Source organism: Rana temporaria, chromosome 4 (genome assembly GCF_905171775.1).
Source record: "Rana temporaria chromosome 4, aRanTem1.1, whole genome shotgun sequence".
NCBI classification, from domain to species: domain Eukaryota; kingdom Metazoa; phylum Chordata; class Amphibia; order Anura; family Ranidae; genus Rana; species Rana temporaria.
Genome location: NC_053492.1, coordinates 147179067 through 147203913, shown reverse-complemented (window position 1 = coordinate 147203913; position 24847 = coordinate 147179067). Strand labels below are relative to the sequence as shown.

At 45.1% G+C, this 24847-nt stretch overlaps 1 long non-coding RNA gene across 1 annotated transcript; it reads right to left on the bottom strand.

Annotated features, from left to right (window-relative positions):
• Positions 1-259: 259 nt before the first annotated feature.
• Positions 260-22055, bottom strand: LOC120935331. The gene is made up of 3 exons (XR_005748421.1): positions 21991-22055; positions 20326-20375; positions 260-714 (listed from the first exon to the last, which is right to left on the bottom strand). It is a non-coding gene; the product is annotated as an uncharacterized LOC120935331 (long non-coding RNA).
• Between the last annotated feature and the right edge of the window lie 2792 nt (positions 22056-24847).

Here is a 24847-nt window from a genome sequence, read left to right as displayed (position 1 = left end):
TGTATCTGCATGCACAGTGAAAGTGATGGGTGGAAGTGGAGGGGGGGCCAGGTCAACTTTTGCATTGGGGCCCACAAGCTTTAAGATACGCCTCTGGTGACACACGTTTATTATATACCAAACAAATGATATTCAAAACAAATAAAATAAAGCCAGTCTGCGTATGAATGAATCTTATTAGTGTTTGCTTATTTTTCTCTCATAACGGAGGGCTCAAGTTACACCAAGCTGACATATTGATACTCCAATAACCATGAGCTTAGCAAAACAATAATTGCTCTTGTCACACCTTTATTTTCAAAAAACTAAATGCAATAAAAAATATATGATTGTTACATCATGTATATAGTACCATAGTTTCCAAAATCTTTGTGATTACAGGGTGCGCAATCTTCTTATACTGATCACTATATTCAGAAATCCGCTGACGATGATCAGCATACAGAAAAACATGTGAAAACAATAGCTGATGGCTTGAGAATTTAAAACCAAGTATTACAATATATGTGTCCCTATAGTGTTACACCCATTTTTATAATCTTCTAATCCTTCTAATCCACATCAAGTCACTTCAGATCTTGATGGTCTATATATAAGCATTAAGCATTAATCTCTGTGGAACGTCTTACTGTGTGTATACAAAAATAAATATCAGATAAATATTGCAGAATGCGTACTGTCTTGTTTTCTGGGGATCATTCCAGATCAGATGCTCTGTTGAAGAATTGCAAAACACAATGTGAATAATCCACCACATTCCAAGTGCTATATACAATATATCATATGTGTTGTGCTGCTTAACCTGAACTTGGTAATTGTAGAATTCTTATTAAGAGCTCACCTAGCTATAACTTATAAATTGGTTTGTCTAAATTAGTTGAAATGACAATCATCTACAGTAATACCTTAAAACCTTCAGAAAAACATGAAAACTGAAAAGTGTTAAAAAAAAAAAGAATAACCTTTGCAATCTTTTTACATATACTGTATGTATTCTGTGTATGCCGTTTTTCTTTCTGTTTATGAAGATTTCTTCTATTTATGTATTTTTTTCTTTTGGTTGAACTAGATGGACTTGTATCTTTTTTCAACCTGACGAACTAATTATGTAATCTTATCAGTTGTTAAAGCCTAAGCAGGTCATAGATTATGTAATTTTCTTTCCTGCAACCAGTAATTGTTGATGGCGGAATCCCTCCTGCTGAGCTATTGTTTTCTCCTGGTGAGGGAGGGGGGCACCGGGAGTCGTTCTTGCTGGAAGAACACAATAATTATTGCTAGCTGCTATAGCCTCTTGCAAAAATCACATGCTAGGAATCTAACATGCTGGTTATACCCAAGTCGACTGATCGACTTGGGTATAATCAGCCTGCCCATAGATGGATTGAATCCTGGTCAGTCTCTACTGAACCTGGTGAGCTTCAAACCCTCTATGGCTGGCTTAAAGTGGAGTTCCACCCATAAATATAACATTACATCAGTAGTTTTAAAAAAAAATTCATTAGTCCTTTACGAAAAAATTTTTTTTTTTAGATGCCTTCAAAGTGTTGTTGCTAGGCAGAATAGTTAATCTTCCCACTTCCTGCACCTAGGTGCTTAAGCTTCCTAACCTACACCGCACAGACTCCTGGGAATGTAGTGGGTGTAACTTTCCAGGAGTCTGTGCACTCCCCAGTCTCAAAGAATCATGTGACTGAAACCTGATCTGACACTGCTTATGCAGCACTGAGCATGTGCAAGGCTGAAATCCAGGAAGTCATACAGTCTGGCTTCATGATGCCCACACTTAAGATGGCCCCAGTCGATTTCTATTTTATAAAGTGTCTAAATGCTGTAACAACCTAACAAAACAGACCTTAGTTTACAGACTAACTTTACTAGAATACATTAAGCTTGTGTATTACAGGGGTATTTATATTTAAAAAGTGAACTTGTGGCCGTAACTCCGCTTTAAGTTTCATTTTTTTCAGTTTGCAGAAGAGATGGTACTTGCAATCAATCAAAAGTCTCTAGTGTTGATGGCTTCTATCTTAGTTGAAATATTTCATCCTCTGTCTCCCAGACCCCCTGAGTTAATAGAGGCACTGGACCTGTCATAAGCACACTTCAAGGAGGCCAACTATCAACTATGCCCACCTTTTCCACCTCATATGATGACTATGCCTGGGTTTTTAGCTCCCCTCCTCTCCTCTATTCATAGAAGCTGTACTTTAGTCTTAGCAAAAAAAAAGTGCTCTATGAATGGAGGATGAGCGGGTGAATGAAACGTCTGCCTCCACCATTCATAGAGCACTTTTTATTAACGGTGCGGTCAGTACTATTTGAAAGAAAGCTAAGCATTTTTAGCTGACAGTTTTACCTTCCTCTATTAGCCCAGAAAGGGTATCAGTTATCAACCTTAGGGCCCATTTACACCTTAAAATTCTAGTGCATTGGACACCGCAGTGAATGAGCTTTTAAAGCAATGATGCATACAAAAAAGTACCTGCATCCTTTTTAGAGGAATAAGTGCCCCACAATGCAGAGTAGTGTGTTAATGTACCTGCAACGCAGTTGAGTTGAACAGTAATGCGTATAACATGCATTACAGCAACACAGTATTGTGAATGGGCCCTTAAACTTAGACAAACGATGCTTTAGCCTCCAAGGGCATTACAAATCTGAGCTGACATTTCTCATTGACAGGGAGAACATACAACTAAATAAAAGCACACACAGCAAAGACGAAAGGCTTCATTATATTACAGCTTGTGTGGAGATTACAATTTGTGAATGGTTTGCTTTTTGGTAATTGTATACATAAAGACTGATCCCCTTGACACTGGGGTGCCAATATTAGGGCACAATGGTGGTAACCTGTGCCTGTCCAGATTACATTTCTTCTCAATCAGCCACGTATAATACAAGTACTTATGACCACTCAGGAGATGGTTTCTACATGATCAAACTGTGGTGAGAAACGCCAGATGAAATATATAACTTACAAACACTGAAACATATACAGTATGGCCACCCTAGACTAATGAAGTTCCAACACATTTTGAATTTTAAATGTAATATGGCCAGTTATTACATTTGGTTCCCAGGCTAAATTTCTTTATTATGCAGTGTACAATACAAACAATACAATAGTGGCACAACAACCAGAGGACCACAAACACAAAAAGAGGTGGCAATTATAAAATGGTGGCCCTTTTGAGATTAAGAATCATTCATATCCCACATAAAGCTCAATCATTTAGAGAATAAATCAGAACTCTAGACAAAAATAAGATAAAAATAAATAGCCTATTGAAAGATAAAATAACAAAACCAGCTTTTGATGCAAAATTGCCTTTGCGGTAATTTGGTCTGTTGCTAGATGTCCTCTGGCCAATGGCCAGCATCATTCAACCCATCTGCTGAGCCCAGATTGCCCTAGACCTGTCCCAGCCCATGAATGAACAATGGAAGAAGCAACAGAGTGATGAGCTCACACTCATTCCTCTTACACTTCAGTTCTTCCACTACTTCAGACTGCAAGATGCTGATACCAGGTCTAATTAAGATACAATGAATAAAATAAACATTTAATGGTGTATACATTATTACAGAACAGCATAAACTTGTGTCTTTTTATTTGCCTAGAGTTCCATTTAAGAAGGGATGAGCCGAACAAAACCGCGTTCGGTTCGCACCAGAACATTCGAACAGACCGCGGGTTCGCGCAAACATTTAGAACCCCATTGAAGTCTATGGGACTCGAACGTTCGAATTCAAAAACGATAATTTTAAAGACCAATATTCAATTTAATGTTGGAAAACGTCTTTCAGAACCCGGGTCTTGCCCCAGGGAACATGTATCAATGGAAAAAAAAGTTTTAAAAACTGTCATTTTTTCTGGAGCAGCGATTTAAATGATGCTTAAAGTGAAAAAAAATGAAAAATTCCTTTAAATATCATAACTGCTGGGTGTCTATAGTAGTGGCACGTGTTTATAAATGTCCCTGCACAGCATGAGATTACTATAAGAAAAAAGAACTTTAATACTGCTTGCGGCTTCAAGTAATGTTTGGCCCCTTCAATATGGATACACATCATTGAAAAAAATAGCATGAGCTTCCCCGCCACCACTCCCCCCAGGTCATTACATGACCCAGTGCCATTTCCTGACCTCCTTGGGGCCCTAACCAAAATGACATGGCACATTAAAAATTAGAAGCGGGGGGCGCTGACGACAGTGACATGCGACATGTGACATGTGACAGCTAATGCGTTTAGGTTCTATCAAACAGCAAAGATGCAGTTACACCAACTGCGTTTAGGTGCTATTAAACAGCAAACGTGCAGTAACAGCTAATGCGTTTAGGTGCTATTAAACAGCACACATGCAGTAACAGCTAATGCGTTTAGGTGCTATTAAACAGCACACGCGCAGTTACAGAAAATGCGTTTAGGTGCTATTAAACAGCACACGCGCAGTTACAGCAAATGCGTTAGTTGCTATTAAACAGCACACGCGCAGTTACAGCAAATGTGGGTATGTGCAATTAAATAGCACACGTCCACTAACACTGAGTACTATGTTTAGGTGTAAACTAAACACTATGCAGGCAATACAACATGTTAGAGCACTGCATCAAGCACAATCTACTGCCTAACAATAGGAATAGCTGATCTAGCTAAGCTATACAGTGTATAAATATATGTACAACTCCTAGGGATGTATATATATCCTCTACACACTGTAAATTTAACTAAACTGACTAGCCTTCCTGCTCTATCTATCTATCTATCTATCTATCTATCTATCTATCTATCTATCTATCTATCTATCTGGTAGAAAAGACACTGTGGGCCAGATCCACAAAAGAGATACGACGGAGTAACTGCTGTTACTCCATCGTATCCCTTGTCCTAACTTTGGAACTGATCCACAGAAGCAGTTTTCCAAAGTTAGGCAGAAGATCCGGCATGTGTAATTGAATTACACTGCCGAATCTTAGGATGCAGTACCGCATCCGCCGCTGGGGGCATTTCGAGTCGAAATGCCGCTTCTAGTATGCAAATTAGCACTTAAGGCGATCCACAAAGCTTTTCAGCCTCGTTTTTTCGCCGTAAGTTTTAGTTTGCAAGTGTAAAACTAGGGCTGGTGTTACAAAGTGTAAAGTTAGTCACACCATGTAAAGGCCCATTCAAGCGACGCCATTTGGTATGCATTCCCGAGGGAGAACTCCACGGCAATTTGTAAAAACAAAACCGGCATGGATTCCCCCCCCAGGAGCATACCAGGCCCTTAGGTCTGTTATGGGTTGTAAGGAGACCCCCCTACGCCGAAAAATCGACGTAGGGGGTCCCCCTACAATCCATACCAGACCCGTATCCAAAGCACGCTACCCGGCCGGTCAGGAAAGGGAGTGGGGACGAGCGAGCGCCCCCCCCTCCTGAGCCGTGCCAGGCCGCATGCCCTCAACATGGGGGGGTTGGGTGCTCTGGGGCAGGGGGGCGCACTGCGGGCCCCCCCACCCCAGAGCACCCTGTCCCCATGTTGATGAGGACAGGACCTCTTCCCGACAACCCTGGCCGTTGGTTGTCGGGGTCTGCGGGCGGGGGCTTATCGGAATCTGGGAGTCCCCTTTAATAAGGGGGCCCCCAGATACCGGCCCCCCACCCTAAGTGAATGGATATGGGGTACATCGTACCCCTACCCATTCACCTGGAGGCAAAAAGTTAAAGTTATTAAACACACAACACAAGGGTTTTTAAAATAATTTATTATTCTGCTCCGGAGGCCCCCCCTGTCTTCTTTATTAGCTCTAATACCAGGGGGGGCTTCTTCTTCCACTCTCCGGGGGTCTTCTCCGCTCTCCGGGGGGGTTTCTTCTTCCGCTCTCCGGGGGGGGGGGCTTCTCCGCTCTCCGGGGGTCTTCTTCTATCTTCGCCGCTCTCCGCTGTTGACTCGGCGAACCCCGGTTCTTCTGCAGCTGTCCGGTGCCTTCTTCTTCAGCGCTGGCTGCCTGCTATCTTCGTGTGTTAGCTCAATTACTAACAGGCAGCCGGCGCGGTCTTCTGTGACGTCAGGTTCTTCTTCTCCCTTCTTCCGATGTTGCCTCGTCGCCTCTTGTCACTGTAATGATGGAAGCGCGCCTTGCATCCCATTTATATAGGCATCACCGTCCCATCATGCTCCGGTAGGTACCCACGTGGTGGGTGCACGTGGGTAGGCACCCACCACGTGGGTACCTGCCAGAGCATGATGGGACGGTGATGCCTATATAAATGGGATGCAAGGCGCGCTTCCATCATTACAGTGACAAGAGGCGACGAGGCAACATCGGAAGAAGGGAGAAGAAGAACCTGACGTCACAGAAGACCGCGCCGGCTGCCTGTTAGTAATTGAGCTAACACACGAAGATAGCAGGCAGCCAGCGCTGAAGAAGAAGGCACCGGACAGCTGCAGAAGAACCGGGGTTCGCCGAGTCAACAGCGGAAGAGGGGAGAAGATAGAAGAAGACCCCCGGAGAGCGGAGAAGCCCCCCCCCCGGAGAGCGGAAGAAGAAACCCCCCCGGAGAGCGGAGAAGACCCCCGGAGAGCGGATGAAGAAGCCCCCCCTGGTATTAGAGCTAAAGAAGACAGGGGGGCCTCCGGAGCAGACTAATAAATTATTTTAAAAACCCTTGTGTTGTGTGTTTAATAACTTTAACTTTTTGCCTCCAGGTGAATGGGTAGGGGTACGATGTACCCCATATCCATTCACTTAGGGTGGGGGGCCGGTATCTGGGGGCCCCCTTATTAAAGGGGACTCCCAGATTCCGATAAGCCCCCGCCCGCAGACCCCGACAACCAACGGCAAGGGTTGTCGGGAAGAGGTCCTGTCCTCATCAACATGGGGACAGGGTGCTCTGGGGTGGGGGGGCCCGCAGTGCGCCCCCCTGCCCCAGAGCACCCAACCCCCCCATGTTGAGGGCATGCGGCCTGGCACGGCTCAGGAGGGGGGGGGGGCGCTCGCTCGTCCCCACTCCCTTTCCTGACCGGCCGGGTAGCGTGCTTTGGATACGGGTCTGGTATGGATTGTAGGGGGACCCCCTACGTCTATTTTTCGGCGTAGGGGGGTCTCCTTACAACCCATACCAGACCTAAGGGCCTGGTATGCTCCTGGGGGGTGAACCCATGCCGGTTTTTTCTTTGAAAATTGGCATGGAGTTCTCCCTCAGGAATGCATGCCGAGCGACGCTGTCTTTTTTTTTTTTTTTTTCCCAACGCAACTTTTTTAAGCCGGCGCGATCCACAAAACTCGGCGTAACGTAACTTCGCGCATGTGCAGTACGGCCGGCGCGGGAGCGCGCCTCATTTAAATGGGACTCGCCCTATTTGAATAGGAACGCCTTGCGCCGGCGGAATTTTAGTTACACGGCCTGAAATTTCTAGGTAAGTGCTTTGTGGATCGGGCACTTAGGTAGAAATTTTAAGGCAGTGTAACTTAAATGGGATTTTTTAAGTTGCGCCAGGTTTTTGTGGATCTGGCCCTGTGTCTCTATCTATCTCTCTAACTGTCTGACTGATCTTCTCTTTAACAAAGCCGGAACACACTACACGAGGCCGCCTTGCAGGCTGCCTTTTATAGCGTGTACTAAACCCCCTGAGCCATAATTGGCCAAAGCCACCCTGGCTTTGGCCAATTGTGGTTCTTCGTTTTTTGCACGTTGTGATTGGCCAAGCATGCAGTGTCATGGTGCATGCTTGACCAATCATCAGCGCGCAACGCCTCAGTGAATTATGGGCGGACGCGCGTCACTCGAATTTGGCACGAACGACCCGTTTTGTTCGAAATTCGTCGAACGTACGAACAGGCGATGTTCGAGTCGAACATACGATCGTATCGAACGCGGAGCTCATCCCTACATTTAAGGTCTAAATTCACCTAACTAGGGGTTTGCTGTTTTATCCCGCAAAAAAAGCTGCATATTTACCGATGATGGACAGGTTGCTAGTCTAGTTTTCTGAATATAAATGTAAAATATTCAAAAGTGTCAGCCCACTGCATGGCCAAAAGCTTTGGCTTAAATTATGTTATATTAGTGACATATGATATATTAGTGACATTAGTGAGAACGCAGAGGCCAGTCCATCCCTAACTTGTAAAACCTGTCATGTCATGTAGGTAACTGCACAGAAGCATTGAGGCTAAATTGGTTGGGAACATCTTAGTCATTTAAGCCCTGTTCACACACTTCTGCTTGAAGCTACATGCATTTTCAGTATAATGGATATATGCACGTGTGTATACTTGTAGAATATAAGTCTGTCTTTTTGAAAGTATTTGGATATTTCCATGGTTTTCCTAGGTCAACGGCATTAAAAAATGTTTGGATCTGCCATGATCTAACTGCAGACTATACAGTTGAAAAAAAAAAAAAAAAAACACTTTACTGCACTGATGCATGGTGACATAAACAATGTTGATTTACATAAAGTAAATACTAAATATATTTTTAGTATTATGTCTCACTTTGCAATTTGATTGAGAAATATATTTTTTTGTCAATTTGTTGTAGTTTTTTACCTGGAGATCCTACCAGTAACAACACTTCTTCTTGCAGGTTGACAGTGCTAAGCCATCACCCCTCAAACAGCAGCAATGTTGTTAGCCTGCGGTGCAAGCTCCTTCATTTGGTTGGTTGGTTGTCTATCAGATGAAGCAACACACATGACAAACTGACAATACTGCTGCTAATTGCAAGGCAGCAGCTAACCCTCGTCACTCTGCGACAGGGAGTTCTGTAACTGGCAAGATCCCCAGACAAGAAATTTAGCAACAGATTCACATAAAAGATTTGCATAAGGAAGCTGTATACAATGAGGCCTGATGCCAAACATACTAAAAACACATATCCTTACATATACTTTACATGTCTTTTTCCATTGTCCTGCAATTTATCTACAATGGCAGCATGGCTTAAAGTGGAGCAAAGTCTTTATATATCATTATTATCATTATACAAGATTTTTTATAGCGCCAATAGTTTGAGCAACGCTTTACAAACATGAGGGCAGACAGTACAGTTACGTTACAATTAAATACAAGAGGAATTGGAGGGCTGGCCCTGCTCGTTGGAGTTTACAATCTAGAACAGTATACTCAACTCCCTCCCAGTAGCAGGTTATAATAAAGCAGAGCAGACTGCTGTCCTGGGACAATGACTATTCTAGCAGAAACTTCTGCACTTTAGTGATCGTCTTAATTAGTCAGTTTAGAGCAGGGGTCCGCAAACTACGGCCCGCGGGCCACATGCGGCCCGCGGAGGACTTTTAACCGGCCCACCCGACAGGCAACGCCGATTACACGGCAGGTTGTAACACAGCGATCCCGCTGTGTCACGGAGATCACAGTGTTAGCAGTTCGGGCGCGCTGTGATAAATGTCCCTCCCTCCTCCTTCTCCTAGACTAGCTTGTGTGATAGAGCCAGTGTTCTGTCTATCACATAAGCTGGTCTAGGAGGACGAGGGCAGGACATTTATCGCAGCGCGCCAGAACTGTTACCAACACTGAGCTTCGTGACACAGCGGGACCGTGACAGCAGTTTGACACAGTAAGGAGAAAGGCTGTGAGGGGCTTACGATGGTGAGGGGGGGGGCTTGCGATGGTGAGGGGGGCTGATGATGATAACATGATGCTGTAATGATGATGATGATGATGGTGGGGGGGGGGGGGGGCTGATGATGATGAAATGATGATGTAATGATGATGATGATGATGGTGGGGGGGCTTGCAATGAGGGGATGATGATGTAATGATGAAGGTGGGGGGGCTTGAAATGAGGGGCTTGCAATGGTGAGGGGGGGTTGCAATGAGGTGCTGATGATGGCGAGGGGGGCTTGCAAAGGTGAGGGGGGTTGCAATGAGGGGCTGATAATGATGATGATGATGATGTAATGATGATGGTGAGGTGGGGGGGCTTACAATGATCATGATTGGTTCGCAATTAATGATTGTGAGGGGGGCTTGCAATGAGGGGCTTATAATGATGAAGGGGGAGGGTTGCAATGATCGTGAGGGGCTTGCAATGGTGAGGGGGGGGGGGGGGCTTGAAATGATGGTTTGAATTTGAAATGGTGGTGAGGGGGGGGGGCTTGCAATGATGGCTTGAAATGACGGTGAGGGTGGGCTCAAAATAACATACAGTACAGACCAAAAGTTTGGACACACCTTCTCATTCAAAGAGTTTTCTTTATTTTCATGACTATGAAAATTGTAGATTCACACTGAAGGCATCAAAACTATGAATTAACACATGTGGAATTATACATAACAAAAAAGTGTGAAACAACTGAAAATATATTTCATATTCTAGGTTCTTCAAAGTAGCCACCTTTTGCAGCAGACACATCTCTAGAACTGTTAAGAGGAGACTGTGTGAATCAGGCCTTCATGGTAGAATATCTGCTAGGAAACCACTGCTAAAGAAAGGCAACAAGCAGAAGAGACTTGTTTGGGCTAAAGAACATAAGGAATGGACATTAGACCAGTGGAAATCTGTGCTTTGGTCTGATGAGTCCAAACTTGAGATCTTTGGTTCCAACCCTGTGTCTTTGTGTGACGCAGAAAAGGTGAAGGGATGGACTCTACATGCCTGGTTCCCACCGTGAAGCATGGAGGAGGAGGTGTGATGGTGTGGGGGTGCTTTGCTGGTGACACTGTTGGGAATTTAATCAAAATTGAAGGCATACTGAACCAGCATGGCTACCACAGCATCTTGCAGCGGCATGCTATTCCATCCGGTTTGCGTTTAGTTGGACCATCATTTATTTTTCAACAGGACAATGACCCCAAACACACATCCAGGCTGTGTAAGGGCTATTTGACCAAGAAGGAGAGTGATGGGGTGGTGGGAAGACCACAAATTAAAAACACAGTGCAATGAATGCATTGCTGCTCCAACTCTCTTCAGTCTACTCTTGCTATTAACATTTCTCAGGTCAGATGGTTCTGGGATGCTCAGCTCTGTTTTGCATGTTTTCTTCTTGTAATTCCTACTAGCTGGCCTTTTCCAAACTAGTGAACCAGCTCTGCAACAGTCTATGACAGCCAGCCCACCCATCTTCTTGGTACAGATAAATGGTCAGGCCATGATAGATGTGGCAGGGACTGTGCATACACAACCCTGGCCTTGACTACTACAGGATGGAAAATGCTGCTGATTATGCAGTTATGGTAAGTTGTCAATTCATGGAAAATATGAATACCAACAATGCCTATAGACAGGACAATTTAAAGAATGACACAAGTATGTTCATTCATCAGCAAATTAAGCTAACAAATGCCTGAGAATCAGCAAAAATCAACAAATCAGAATCAGAACGAATATATTTTAGAATAGTTCATTGTATTTTATTGCTGCCCCTATAAGATTTTTGTTCGAATAAAAAAGAGAGGAGGGGAATTAATAACAAGTGTCGGGGCACATTTGTCTAAACTGGAGCACAACCAATAAACTTAAACTTTTTATTTTCTAAGCCATATGCAAACATTTAAGATGGAAGCTTTTGGTTGCTACGGGTAATGGCACCCATTGAGACAGAACTTTTCTCAGGCACTTGTCATTAAATCCCAACATTATGATCTAATTAACCACTTCCATACCAGGCACTTACGCACAGAGGCGTTGCTAGGGGGGTACGGGGGGTGCGGCCCGCACCGGGTGACACCCACTAGAGGGGTGACACCATTAAAAAAAAAAAAAAACGCTGAGCGCCGCGGTACAAGAGGAGGGGGGGTTGCGGGGTGACACCGCAGCACCATCCATCCCCTCCTCTCACAGCCACGGGCTGTTAGCGGTGCTCGGCAGTCGGCACACAGGCACAGCCCCCTCCTCTCTGTTTGTGTGTACAGAGGGGGAGGGGCCGAGGGGACCTTCTGTCCATGTGCCGTGGCGCTGCCTGCGATGATCTGAGGTACTGAATGGGAAGGGGGGGGTGTTTGCACCTGGGGGGATTTCACTGAAGGGGGGTGTTTGCACTGAGGGGGGGGTTGTACTAAGGGGGTGTTTGCACTGAGGGGGTTTTCACTAAGTGGGGTTTGCACTGGGGGGGTTGTACTAAGGGGGGGTTGCACTGGGGTTGTTTGCACTGGGGGGGTGTCTGCACTGAGGGGGTGTCTGCACTGAAGGGGGTCTGTGTAACATGCAGGGGTCCAGAGGTGCAGGTGGCTGTGTAATGTAAAAGGGGTGCAGTGATGCAGGGTGCTGTGTAATGTAAAAGGGTCCAGAGGTGCCGGGTGCTGTGTAATGTAAAAGGGTCCAGAGGTGCAGGGTGCTGTGTAATGTAAAGGGGTGCAGAGGGCTGTGTAGTGTAAAAGGGTCCAGAAGTGCAGGGGGCTATGTGATGTAAAGGGGTGCAGAGGTGCAGGCGGCTGTGTAATGTAAACGGGGTGCAGTGATGCAGGGTGCTGTGTAATGTAAAATGGTCCAGAGATGCAGGGGGATATGAGATGTAAAGGGGTCCAGTGATGCAGGGTGCTATGAGATGTAAAGGGGTCCAGTGATGCAGGGGGCTGTGTAATGTAAAGGGGTCCAGTGATGCAGGGTGATGTGTAATGTAAAGGGGTCCAGAGGTGCAGGGGGCTATGTGATGTAAAGGGGTCCAGTGGTGCAGGGTGCTGTGTAATGTAAAAGGGTCCAGAGGTGAAGGGGGCTATGAGATGTAAAGGGGTCCAGTGATGCAGGGTGCTGTGTAATTTTAAAGGGGTCCAGTGATGGAGGGTGCTGTGTAATGTAAAAGGGTCCAGAGGTGCAGGGGGCTATGAGATGTAAAGGGGGCCAGTGATGCAGGGTGCTGTGTAATGTAAAGGGGTCCAGTGATGCAGGGTGCTGTCTAATGTAAAGGGGTCCAGAGGTGCAGGGTGCTGTGTAATGTAAAGGGGCCCAGAGGTGCAGGGTGCTGTGTAATGTAAAAGGGTCCAGAGGTGAAGGGGGCTGTGAGATGTAAAGGGGTCCAGTGATACAGGGTGCTGTGTAATTTTAAAGGGGTCCAGTGATGCAGGGTACTGTGTAATTTTAAAGGGGTCCAGTGATGCAGGGGGCTGTGTAATGTAAAGGGGTCCAGTGATGCAGGGGGCTGTGTAATGTAAAGGGGTCCAGTGATGCAGGGGGCTGTTTAATGTAAAGGGGTCCAGTGATGCAGGGGGCTGTTTAATGTAAAGGGGTCCAGTGATGCAGGGTGCTGTGTAATGTAAAGGGGTCCAGTGATGCAGGGTGCTGTCTAATGTAAAGGGGTCCAGAGGTGCAGGGTGCTGTGTAATGTAAAGGGGCCCAGAGGTGCAGGGTGCTGTGTAATGTAAAAGGGTCCAGAGGTGAAGGGGGCTGTGCAATGTAAAGGGGTCCAGTGATGCAGGGTGCTGTGTAATTTTAAAGGGGTCCAGTGATGCAGGGTACTGTGTAATTTTAAAGGGGTCCAGTGATGCAGGGGGCTGTGTAATGTAAAGGGGTCCAGTGATGCAGGGGGCTGTGTAATGTAAAGGGGTCCAGTGATGCAGGGGGCTGTTTAATGTAAAGGGGTCCAGTGATGCAGGGGGCTGTGTAATGTAAAGGGGTCCAGTGATGCAGGGTGCTGTGTAATTTTAAAGCGGTCCAGTAATGCAGGGTACTGTGTAATTTTAAAGGGGTCCAGTGATGCAGGGGGCTGTGTAATGTAAAGGGGTCCAGTGATGCAGGGTGCTGTGTAATGTAAAGGGGTCCAGTGATGCAGGGTGCTGTGTAATGTAAAGGGGTCCAGTGATGCAGGGGGCTGTGTAATGTAAAGGGGTCCAGTGATGCAGGGGGCTGTGTAATGTAAAGGGGTCCAGAGGTGCAGGGTGCTGTGTAATGTAAAGGGGTCCAGAGGTGCAGGGTGCTGTGTAATGTAAAGGGGTCCAGAGGTGCAGTTGTGGAGAGGGGTACACAGTAGTAACAAAAAGATATTGAAGGATGCAGAGGTATGCAGGGGGCACAGTGGGGTGTTTTTACATTTTAACGTGGGGGGGGGTGCCAGATATTGGATCCGCCCCGGGTGCCAAATGCTCTAGGTACGCCCCTGGCCTATAGGCTCCTGAGATGTAAATTCCGGTTCTGGAAAAAGAGAGGTGGGGGGAGGGGACAAAGAAAAATGGAGAGAAAGAAGAAGGGATAGAACGAACAAGAAAGATGGATAGGGAGAGAGAGAAAAGGGGAAGAAAGGAGAACAGAGAGCAAACGGTAGGGTAAAAAATATTTGAAAAATGTTATTGGGGGGGGGGGGGCGTGACACCATATTTTACCGCACCAGGTGACACCAACCCTAGTGACGCCACTGCTTACGCACCTTCCTGCCCAAGCCAATTTTCAGCGTTCAGCGCTGTCGTAATTTGAATGACATTTGTGCGGTCATGCTACTCTGTACCCAAAACATTTTTTTATCAATTTGGTCTCACAAATAGAGCTTTCTTTTGGTGGTATTTGACCACCTCTGCGGCCTTTGTTTCTGTTATTTTTTTTGTAAATAAGTACATTTTCTACTTCACTGACGGGCACTGATATGGCGGCTGCACTGACGGGCACTGATAAGGCGATACCGATGGGCACCGTTGAGGTGGCACCAATAAGGTGGCACTGATGATGAACACTGATAGGCGGCACTAATGGGCACTGAAAGGCGGCACTGATGGGCACTGATAGGTGGCACTGGTATGTGGCACTGATGGGCACTCATAGGTGGCACTAATGGGCACCAATAGGCACCAATAGGCAGCACTGATGGGTACTTATGGTGGCAGTGATTGGTACATATAGTGGCACTAATAGGTGGCATGGATGGGCACTGATGGTCACTGATAGGTGGGCACAGATGGGCACTGATAGGTGGCACTGATGGACACTGGATGGGCATCATTGATTTGCAGTCTTTCACAATGGTGCCAATCAGTGCCCATTTGTGGGCACTGATTGGCACATATTTGGCATCAATTTACATATGTAGATGGCCATGTGGGATGTACCTGGTCATCCACATGCTTGGGACTTCCTTGGTGATCCTGGCGGCTTTCCTGGTGGTCCAGTGTGGGCACCCGTGGGGGGGCTGCACTGATAAACAATCAGCGCAAACCCCACCTGTCATGAGAGCCGCCGATCTACTTGCATCTGTCAGATGTGAGTGAGGAAGAGCCAATCAACGGCTCTTCCTATTTACATCGTGATCAGCCGTGATTGGACACGGCTGATGACGTGGTAAAGAGTCTCTGGCGGAGGCTCTTTACCGAGATCGGAGATGCAGGGTGTCAGACTGACACCCCCCATCACCGATCGCCGCGCTACGCGCCCCCCCCCCCCAGGATTACAGAACCACTTCCCGGACATCAATTGTCTATTAACCGGGTGGGAAGTGGTTAATCAATCTTTAGCAATTTGACATTACACAAAAATTAACTGATCCATCATTAAATGATACATTTAGCTTTAGAAGGAGGGAGTGGCTGATATGTCCACGTTAGATAAGGCACCTCATCCCCTAAATATTTACCGTATTTGCCGGCGTATAAGACGACTGGGCGTATAAGACGACCCCCTAATTTTCCAGGAAAAATGTTGGTTTTGGGATATACACACCATATAAGACTACCCCCTTCCTACTAGTCTTTCTGGAACCTGAGGGGTAGCCAGAACCGCTGACAGAAACAGGCTTTTTTCAAATCTCACTGTGCCATTACATTACATTACATGCCCCCACTGTGCTATCACTTGCCCCCACTGTGCCATCACTTGCCCCCATCGCTTGCCCCCACTGTGCCATCACTTGCCCCCACTGTGCCATCACTTGCCTCCACTGTACCATCACTTGCCTCCACTGTGCCATCACTTGCCCCCACTGTGCCATCACTTGCCCCCACTGTGCCATCACTTTCCCCCCACTGTGCCATCACTTTCCCCCCACTGTGCCAACAGTGCCATCACTCACGTTTTGATGATTTTGACTTCCAGGCCGGTGACAGTCTCCGTCTGCTGCGAGCGTCCATGATTTGAAAGCCGCACCTTCTCCTCAGACTGTCCTGTGATAGGCGGAACACAAATTTTCCCAGCAGCGCCTTTGTTCTGTGTTCCGCCTATCACGGACGTCCTCTCGTCCGAGGATGAGAAGGCATCTGTGATAGGAGGAACACAGAACAGAGGCGCTGCCGGAAATTTGTGTTCCGCCTATCACAGGACACTCTGAGGAGAAGGAGCGTCTTTTAAATCATAGACACTCGCAGCAGACGGAGACTGTCACCGGCGTATAAGACGACCCCCGACTTTGGATGCATTTTTTTGCATCCAAAAAGTCGTCTTATACGCCGGAAAATACGGTAATTCAAAAGGGAGCTGAGGGAGTGGGATTATTGCGGTACCCAAGTAAGTCAATACAAATATCATAAAAAAGTAACACATTTTATTACAGATTAATTTAAACTAGAAAAGATACAATTTCTGGGGAAATTGTGCGGCGTGGTCTTGCCTCCACCAATACTCCTGACTGGAGACGGTGCCCCTGGAGATGTAAATGTGATCCAACAGTGTGTCGAGCCAGTTCAGTCCATTGCCCCATCAAAAACTGCTCCATTAAAAACTACCCCATCAAAACTGCACCATCCTATTTGCCCCATCAAAAACTGGTTGCTATGGAGGGTTGCTATGGACTGGTTGCTATGGAGTGGTTGCTACGGAGTGGTTGCTATGGAGTGGTTGCTATGGACTGGTTGCTAGAGACTGGTTGCTATGGACGGTTGCTATGGTCGGGTTCCTATGGACGGTTGCTATGGACCGGTTGCTATGGACCGGTTGCTATGGATGGGTTGCTATGGAGTGGTTGCTATGGACTGGTTGCTATGGACTGGTTGCTATGGACGGTTGCTATGGACTGGTTGCTATGGACTGGTTGCTATGGACCGGTTGCTATGGACTGGTTTCTATGGACTGATGGCTATGGACGGGTTGCTATGGACTGGTTGCTATGGACAGTTGATATGGACTGGTTGCTATGGACTGGTTGCTATGGACTGGTTGCTATGGACGGTTGCTCTGGATTGATTGCTATGGACTGGTTGCTATGGACTGGTTGCTATGGACTGGTTGGTATTGACGGTTGCTCTGGATTGGTTGCTATGGACTGGTTGCTATGGACTGGTTGCTATAGACGGTTGCTATGGAGTGGTTGCTATGGAGTGGTTGCTATGGAGTGGTTGCTATGGAGTGGTTGCTATAGACGGTTGCTATGGAATGGTTGCTATGGACAGTTGCTATGGAGTGGTTGCTATGGAGTGGTTGCTAGAGACTGGTTGCTATGGACGGTTGCTATGGACTGGTTGCTATGGAGGGTTGCTATGGTCTGGTTGCTATGGACGGGTTCCTATGGACGGTTGCTATGGACTGGTTGCTATGGACGGTTGCTATGGACCGGTTGCTATGGACCGGTTGCTATGGATGGGTTGCTATGGAGTGGTTGCTATGGACTGGTTGCTATGGACTGGTTTCTATGGACGGTTGCTATGGACTGGTTGCTATGGACTGGTTGCTATGGATGGTTGCTATGGACTGGTTGCTATGGACCGGTTGCTATGGACTGGTTGCTATGGACTGGTTGCTATGGACTGGTTGCTATGGACTGGTTGCTATGGACTGGTTGCTATGGACTGGTTGCTATGGACTGGTTGCTATGGATTGATTGCTATGGACTGGTTGCTATGGACTGGTTGCTATGGACTGGTTGGTATTGACGGTTGCTCTGGATTGGTTGCTATGGACTGGTTGCTATAGACGGTTGCTATGGACTGGTTGCTATGGACTGGTTGCTATGGACTGGTTGCTATGGAGGGTTGCTATGGACTGGTTGCTATGGTCTGGTTGCTATGGACTGGTTTCTATGGACTGGTTGCTATGTATGGTTGCTATATGCAGAGCATGCAGAAGTTACGCAGAGCCAAAAAAAACTGAGCCATATCACCTCACAGTGTGTGGGAGGAGCTATAGAAAGCCCTCACAGATGTGTGTATGAAGGATTTTACCTCAGCGTCTCCTAGGAAACCAATGTAAACATATGCAAACACACTCGAGTCTCAAACTGGCGGCCCTCCAGCTGTTGCAAAACTACAAGTCCAATGAGGCATTGCAAGAATGACAGTTACCAGCATGACTCCCACAGGCAGAGGCATGATGGGACTTGTAGTTTTACAACAGCTGGAGGGCCACCAGTTTGAGACCCTTGCAAGCAGAGGAAAGTTCCCTCAGCCTTGTGTGGGAGGAGCCAACTCACCTCACAGCTGTTTGTGAGGTGTTATTAAACTCCTCAGCGTTTCCTAGGAAACCAATTGTTTGGTTTGCAGGCTCTCTGTAAACACAGCAGAAATTGAGGATTTTTTTTTTAATACTTGTCCTTCAAATTAAGGTATTTACCTCACAGAAAACACCTCACAGCTACCTCACAACTGTGTGTATTAAGGTATTTACCTCACAGAAAACGTCTCACAACTACCTCACAACTGTGTGTATGAAGGTATTTACCTTACAGAAAACACCTCACAACTACCTCACAACTGTGTGTATGAAGGTATTTACCTCACAGAAAACACCTCACAACTGCCTCACAACTGTGTGGGAGGAGCTATAGAATCCCCTTACAGCTGTGCGTGAGGAGTTTTTATTACCTCAGCGTCTCCTAGCAAACCAATGTAAACATAAGCATGCAGCCTCTAAGCAGAGACTCAGATCCTGGATTTTTCTTAAATACTTGTCCTATTCAAATGGTTGTATTTTAAAAACTATGAATCGTACAGCGAATATCTTTATATTTTACGAATCACAAGACCCAGACCTACATTTTGATGTATAGTATGTCTCTGAAATAATAAAATTGAAGGCACAGTCGCAGTTTACAAATTCCAAAGATGATTTTAGTTTTCTAAACTTTGACCTCCATTGACTTCCATTGAAATAATGGATGGCGTAGGTTGCAAACAAATTATCATATTGTGAAAACGGTTTGATCAATCACTTAGCCGTGAACACGTGTGGAGGCAGCAGGGATAGCTGAACGTTTTGATATAAGATTTGTGTAGGTCGGCTTGAAAATGAGGGTGTGGTCGCAGTTTGCAAATCATGTAATGATTTTTCATTTTTAGAAATCCCACACTCTACCGCTCCCCATTCATTCCTATGGGAAAATTTTGCCGCAAAAATTACAATATTTCGCGAACGGTTCGGCGAAATTTTCCACACAGTAATAGCCCACCGATCGGGAACAATCCGCACGATTCGATATATTACTCGTCTATGTAGTGTAAAAACTGTGGGAGGAGTTAGGGGGGCAAATTTGGCTATAAGAATAATAATAATATATATGTGAGATAACAATAAGTGCTCTTGCTATGCAAGACCACTTAACAATCTTACAAATATTCGATCATATTAAAAAGGAGAGGAGCATATTACAGTTGATTAGGTAGCAAGTCAGGTCTTCCCATAGGATTTCAAATGTTCGAGTCCCATAGACTTTAACGGGGTTCTAAAGTTCACACGAACATTTGGTGTGTTCGCAGGTTCTGGTGCAAACCGAACAGGGGGGTGTTTGGCTCATCCCTAGTGCTTACTGGAGGGGTATCTAAAATCCTATTATACAGTGATATTTAGCTGTACTACCCTATGTTTCAGGGGGGAAAAACTTGCATATAATTTGAACATAACAGCTCTTTTTTACTAGGAACAAAATATTTTTCATTATAAGCTAACATAATGCAATGTTTCTTTTTTTATAATAATACAGAGTCTAGTTCAAAATAATTTCTATAATCCTATTATTTCTACAATATTTACAACATTCTGCTTCTGAAGCAACATTTTGAAAATGAATATCATCTTCAACCAGCTTTTCTTTTTTGTTCCCCACCAAGAACATTTGCACCTTAACTCACAGTAGTATTGTACTGAGCAGGGGCGAGAAGTCACGCATGACATCACGCCTCAGCTTGCACATGTGCTGTATGAAATAATAGTCATCTGTTGGTTTAAAAAAAACGTTCTCCTTGAGATCATACACTTCCTCTCGCACATGCTCAGTATGACACTACTGCAAGATCTCTTAGTTTAGGAAGATCTCCCTGAAGGCATCTGCGAGGCCCCACAGTGGGGGGAAAAATAGCAAAATGAAAAAAATGTATATAGCATGTACAATTAGTAAACAAGTTATATCATAATTAAATTGTATATTTCTGTAAAATGCCATGCAATATGGCAACCTGGAGGTGTTTTGTACACAATTAGTATACGGAATCCCCCTCAAAATGTAAATTTCTGCTTGTGTGATTGACTTACTGATTTTCCCAGAAGTCTCCACTATGATACAAGTCAGGCTTTGGGAACCCCTGCAACAAAAAATATAATTTTTGGTAAGATACTCCCAAAGGGATATTACGTCTAAAGGGATGCAGACTCTGCCATTTTCCTCATTAGAACCTTGCAAGTGCAGCAGCTGATTGATAATTTGAAATCACTCCCATTCACGTTAATTTTGCACAAAGATACGGAAAAACAGACATGTACATTGATTACCCAAGGGGGAATGTTGTTTTCTCGACAAAGGTGGAGTCTTTAACCACATTCCGTCTGGCCTAGAGCTAAAAAAATTACGCCCAGTCAGTATAATGAAACCATCGCACATAATTTTGATGGGCGGGCGATGGTTTCATTATACTGACTGGGCGTAATTTTTTTTGGCAAAAAAAATAAAAAATCCAGCTGTGATTAAATACCAACAAAAGAAATCTCTGTGTGAAAAAATTATGGGCAGGAAGGGGATGTAAGTGCACGGTATTAAAGTGGTTAAGGAAACCAAAAAAGTGGAAACACAAAATAGTATGTAAAAACAAAAATCTTTTATTTTTTAAAGAAATTAATGTTGATGATTGTGATTTCATATTAGCATGTGAATTTTCATGCAAGGGGGTAAAAGTCTGCTTTAAAATAAATACCGTATATACGCGAGTATAAGCCGACCCGAATTTAAGCCGAGGCACCTAATTTTACCACAAAAAAATGGGAAAACGTATTGACTTGAGTATAAGCCTAGGGTGTCCATCTGCATGCCTCACTGTGCCTTACTGTGCCTCACCTTGCCTCACTGTGTCCATGTGCATGCCTCACTGTGTCAATGCTTCACTGTGTCCATGCCTTACTGTGTCCATGTCTCATTGTGTCCATGCTTCACTGTGTCCATGCCTCACTGTGCCGGGTCCAGGGGACCTACGACCGGCCGGTACCGGGTCCCCAAAGTCACCGGAGAAAAGACTGTTTAAAATGGAAGGGGTGCCCGGCTTTAAAAAATCGGTGCTCCCCGGCCGTAGGTCCCCCGGACAACAAACTTTGCACACTTGTAGAGGAATAGGGGCTACATGTGTGCCAAGTTTGGGGTCCAGGGGACCTACGGCCAGCCGGTACCGGGTTCCCAAAATCCAGGAGATCAAGCGCAAAAAGGTGACTCGAGTATAAGCCAGGGGGGGGGCATTTTCAGCCCAAAAAAATGTGCTGAAAAACTCGGCTTATACTTGAGTATATACGGTAATAATTTTTCATTGTACCAAGAAGTTCTACAGGACTTTTAATGATGTGACCACACGGACCACTGATTTTGTGATTCACTAACAATAAAAGTAACTGCATTCTATGCATTAATTAATGTTATGACTAATGAATGTTAGTCTTCTAATATAAGTTCTTTAGATCAAGTATAAGCTGTAGAAATCGATTACAGATGTGTGCAATAAATACAAAAAAAAAAAGGTTAATGACAATCAATCAATTAATTTACCTAAATTATTGGTTTGTTATACAGAAATATATTAAAAAATCACATGCAATGAATAAAATACAAAATGGTAACACCTCCTGGCTCTGACCTCACCACATATAAATATTTACCCTAATTAACAGAAATTATTTGTTAGTAAAATATATGCAAAAAACACGTGATGAAATATTTACCATGAGCTTCAAATCTCTATGCGCTCCGTTGAACTTTTAACTTCTCCATTAGCCATGATGTCTGCGGGGAGGAAGATGAACAAAAATGAAGGAGAAAATTCTATAACATCAACAATGATGGTATGTGCCTAAAAAGCAAATACTGTATATACTCGAGTATAAGCCGACCCGAATATAAGCCGAGGCACCTAATTTTACCACAAAAAAATGGGAAAACTTTTTTACTCGAGTATAAGACTAGGGTGTCCATCTGCATGTCTCACTGTGCCTCACTGTGTCCATGTGCATGCCTCACTGTGTCCATGCCACACTGTGTCCATGTGCATGCCTCACTGTGTCCATGTGCATGCCTCACTGTGTCCATGCCACACTGTGTCCATGTGCATGCCTCACTGTGTCCATGTCACACTGTGTCCATGTGCATGCCTCACTGTGTCCATGTCACACTGTGTCCATGTGCATGCCTCACTGTGTGCATGCCTCACTGTGTCCATGCCACACTGTGTCCATGTGCATGCCTCACTGTGTCCATGCCTCACTGTGTCCATACCTCACTGTGCCCATACCTCACTGTGTCCATGCCTCACTGTGTCCATGACTAGACTGACGTTTAACATGGGAGTCTATGGAAGGGGTACCCGGATTTGAAAAATCAGTGCTCCCAGCCATAGGTCCCCCAGACAACAAACTTTGCACACTTGTAGAGGAAGAGTTCGGCCGGAACTGGGTTCCCAAATTCTGGGAGATCAGGCGCAAAAAGGTGACTCAAGTATAAGCCGAGGGGGGCATTTTCAGCACAAAACAATGCACTGAAAAACTCGGCTTATACTCGAGTATATACGGTATATATGCATATGCCCATTATTATTGTAACAGGCCTCAGACAAATGGATTGATGTGTCATTCAGTACCAATCAAAAATCCCAATTCGAAAAATAAAAATTTGTATTCATTGGATTTATAAGTTGTAGGATATTGATCCGCATGACCAGGAATTTAAGTCAGGTTTGTGCAACAGTAACAAACTCTGTTATCATTCTATATTACACTGCTCTGGCTCCAACCAATGTCACTTCTCTGCAAATAATGGCTTTACTGCTTAGTGCATATAACCTTGTAATATATGCATATACTGGTGAATTTGATATATTCTTGTATTATATATACTATATAACCAAAAGTCCTACCTTCACACGCACATGAACTCTAATAACATCCCAGTCTTAGTCTGTAGGGTTCAGTATTGTGTTGGCCCACCCTTTGTAGCAATAGCAGCTTCAACTCTTCTGGGAAGGCTGTCCACAAGGTGTCCACCGTGTCTATGGGAATGTTTGACCATTCTTCCATAAGCTCATTTGTGAGGTCAGGCACTGATAAGGATGAGAGGGTTTGGCTTGCAGTTTCTGCTCTAATCCATCCCAAATGTGTTCTATTGTATTGACGTCAGGACTCTGTGCAGGCCAGTCAAGTTCCTCCACCCCAATACTTTTGGTAATATATTATTTATTTATTTATTTATTTGTTAAAAATCCTTAAAAGTACAAAGAAGTACAGAAACGCAGTCAGTTACCCGTAGGCCTCGATGCGCCGAGAACAACAATGCAGCCACAACCAAAAAACATCAGCCAGCGGATCAGTTCATAATTTTAAAAGAAGTTAGCAGACTAGAAAACTGTAAAAAAGCCTATGTAATTCCAGAGGCTTGACTGCAAAGCTCAGGGCCAGATTCAGGTACATTTGCGGCGGTCTAACTTATCCCATTTACGTTACACCACCGCAAGTTTTAAGCGCAAGTGCTTGATTCACAAAGCACTTGCCTGTAAACTTGGGGCGGCGTATCGTAAATGCGTCCGGCGCAAGCCCGCCTAATTCAAATGGGGCGTGTATCATTTAAATAAGGCGCGTTCCCGCGCCGAACGTACTGCGCATGCTTCGTTTTTAAATTTCCCGCTGTGCTTTGCGCAAAATGACGTCGCACCGAAGTAATCTTTTGAACGGCGACGTGCGTTACGTCCATTCCTATTCACGGACGACTTACGCAAAAAAAAAAATTAAAATTCGACGCGGGAACGACGGCCATACTTTAACATGGGCATTCTAAATATAAGCCATGAAATAGCAGCCGTAACTATACGCCGGGAAAAGCCGACTAGCGACGACGTAAGAGAATGCGACGAACGCGCGTACCTTCGTGGATCACCGTAAACAGCTAATTAGCATACCCGACGCGGAAAACTACGCAAACTCCACCCAGCGGGCGCCAAAGTATTACACCTACGATCCGATAGCGTACGAAGCCGTACGCCTGTCGGATCGAAGCCTAAAGCCGTCGTATCTTGGTTTGAGAATTCAAACTAAAGATACGACGCGGCAAATTTGAAAATACGCCGGAGTATCAGTAGATACGCCGGCGTATTTCTACTGTGAATCTGGCCCTCAGTTTTGAATAGCTTCCGGAACTTAAGAAGATAATTTTCAAGCCTTAACTTTAGAGGCAGGGAGTTCCAGAACTGGGCTAGTATACGCTAGTGCTTCCTATATGACGTAGTAGCACTTAGATGTGGCAGAAGATTTTTATATAGATTAGAGTTCCATTTTAAGCCAGCAATAAAGTATATCAGTGGGCATAAACACCATCAACAATCAATGTTTGAGTACAGTTTTACCATGCTGGGGCTTAGTCATTAAAAGCCAAGAAAAGCAAATGACAATAAGATTATAGTTCAAGTTATTAGAAACCAGCTAGGCTTCACCGTTTTTCGTGTGGAAATATTAATTATAATTTTTCACTAGCAGCAGCAAATTTAATTTTGTGTTCCATTTATACCTGGTCCCATTTCAATTGCTCACTGGCTCA